A 2,431-nucleotide genomic window follows, 5' to 3' on the forward strand; every position below is an offset into this window, starting at 1 on the left:
AGCCAAGAGGCCGCAACGCGGCAGCAGGAACGGGATCTCGCTAGGAACCAAAAGGTGGACGGAAAACTTCCCTCCAAACGTCGCGGCCCCACCCCCAGGCTGTCTCCACGCTGCGTCACCAGCCAGCCCTCCTTGCGTCGTCCTTACCTAAGAGAAGCGTATGACGTATGACGTGCGTGGGCCAGCGTGCAGCAGCCACCAGAGATTCTATCTGCGGCAGGAGGGTTCTTAGGCTGCACGACTTCCGATTTCAGCACGGTCGCCGGAGCTATTTAAATAGGACTTCCTCCACTCTTCTCCGTTTCGCACTTTTTTAAACCTGGATATGACGCACGGAAGGACTGGACGGAGATAGAACTGAAGGCGGTCCAAGGGGCGAACGCATGGTGAAGGGTGCGCACAGCATCCGCTGCACCAACCCTCAGTATCGGGAGGAGATCGTGCGAATGCAGATATATGAGTTCAAGTACAGGAAAGGAGTGCATTGGACGTGGGGCTGACCTTCTAGTTGATACAGCCATGGGGTTAAGGTTGGTGGATGGAGCCCATGTTGGCAACATAAAGCCAACTTGCCCTTGCTGTGTTTGACCTTTAACATGCTTCAGATTCAACTGGAGAAGGATCTGATATCATTGTTGAGTTTATGAAAAATGAAGACTTCAAGTATGTCCGCGAGTTGGGAGCACTTTACCTGAGGCTAACAGGCACTGATAATTGATTGTTACAAGTGCTTGGAGCCTCTGTACAAGGACTAGAGAAAAATTAAGAGTCTGAACCAAAATAGGGAGTTTGAACTGATGCACGGAGATGAATTCACTGCACAGTGAGAGACTGTGATATCATTCTGCCTTGGCCACAGACATGCCAATTGCTAGAGGAAGCTGACCAACTGGAGCCTGGGGTGAGCACTCTAGAAGAGAACATGGATGATGTGGAGTCCAGTGAGGAAGAGGAAGAGGACGCTGAGAAGTTGGAGAGAGTACTGGAGAAGCTACGGGGACTAGGACAAGCCCCGTTGTTCTCCCACACTGCGCCACAGGAGAAGTAGCAGCTGGTCTCTCAAAAGTAGGAGCCCCTTCCTTCATAGAGAAAGGCATCGGAGTAAGAGTCCAAGATGTCACCACAGCAGATCCCAAGATAGACGGCACAGATACCCCTCCAAGTCCCCAGGTCATCACCATAGTCACAGACACAATAGCCTCTCAAAGTCTCCTGAAAGATCTAAGAAAAGCCACAAGAAGAGCCAGAGAGAAAATGAGTAATGGACTCAGTTTGGGTTTAGTCCAAATGGCCTCCTGCAGATATGAAGGCATCTCACTGTGGATTAAGGTGTACTCCAGAGGCAGCTATGAGAATATTTTAAGGTCGTTTTTACCTAAAAGTTTCTCCACTTTTTTTTTTTTTTTTAAGAAAGAGGTTTTGAGTTTTGTAACTCTTTTTTTGTTTCTTTGTTTTTTATTTTTGTTAATCCTCAAAGGTATTTTTCCATTGATTTTTTTTTAGAGTGGAAAGGAGGGGGGGAGAGAGAGAAACACTGATGTGAGAGAGACCATTGATTGGTTGCCTTCCACATGACCCTGAACAGGCTGTGGATCAAACCTGCACCCCAGATATGTGCCCTTGACCAGGAATCAAACCTGTGACCCTTCGGTCCACTGGCCGGTGCTCTAACTACTGAACGAAACAGGTCAGGGTTTATAACTCTTTTTGGATCCTAATCCACGCTTGAGGGATAATGCCCCCCAAGGGCTGCTTTTGAACCTTTTGTACAGTCAACATTGAGGATTTGAGGGGTGGAGGGTATGAATGACAAGGAGAGGATGTGCCCACCTAGTGATTCTTTTGTTATTAAATTTACAACATAAATAAATAAATAAATAAATAAATAAATAAATAGTGGATATTAACCCCTTATCAGATGTATCATTGGTGAATATGTTCTCTCATTCAGTGGGTTGCCTTTTCATTTTGTTGATGGTTTTCTTTGCTGTGCAAAAACTTTATAGTTTCATGTAATCCCATTTGTTTATTGTTTCTTTTGTTTCCTTTGCCTGAGGAGATATATCAGAAAAAATATTGCTATAAGAAATGTTAGAGGTTTTACTGCCTATGTTTTTATCTAGGATTTTTGTGGTTTCAAGTCTAACATTTAAGTCTATAATCCATTTTGAGTTTATTCTTGTGTGTGGTGTAAGAAGATGGTCTAGTTTCATTCTTTTGCATATTATCTGTACAATTTTCCCTCGAATATCCATTGGGCCTGGATGTGAAGCTGAAGTACAGCCATGGCATCTTCATATTGGGTGATAGTCTAGTTCATTGTACAGGTTACGATTGTACGACCCAATTCTGTCAAGGTGAAAGCCCACAGCTGGTGGTGAAATCCCCGAGGCCAGTTTCCTGACTCTCATACACCAGCCTTGTGGTTGGT

At 45.0% G+C, this 2,431-nt stretch overlaps 1 pseudogene; it reads left to right on the forward strand.

The window, feature by feature from the left end:
- Positions 1-383: 383 nt before the first annotated feature.
- Positions 384-1,262, forward strand: LOC118620338 (annotated as a pseudogene).
- Positions 1,263-2,431: the final 1,169 nt, after the last annotated feature.

This window comes from Molossus molossus, unplaced genomic scaffold (assembly GCF_014108415.1).
Source record: "Molossus molossus isolate mMolMol1 unplaced genomic scaffold, mMolMol1.p scaffold_m16_p_7, whole genome shotgun sequence".
Lineage (NCBI taxonomy): Eukaryota > Metazoa > Chordata > Mammalia > Chiroptera > Molossidae > Molossus > Molossus molossus.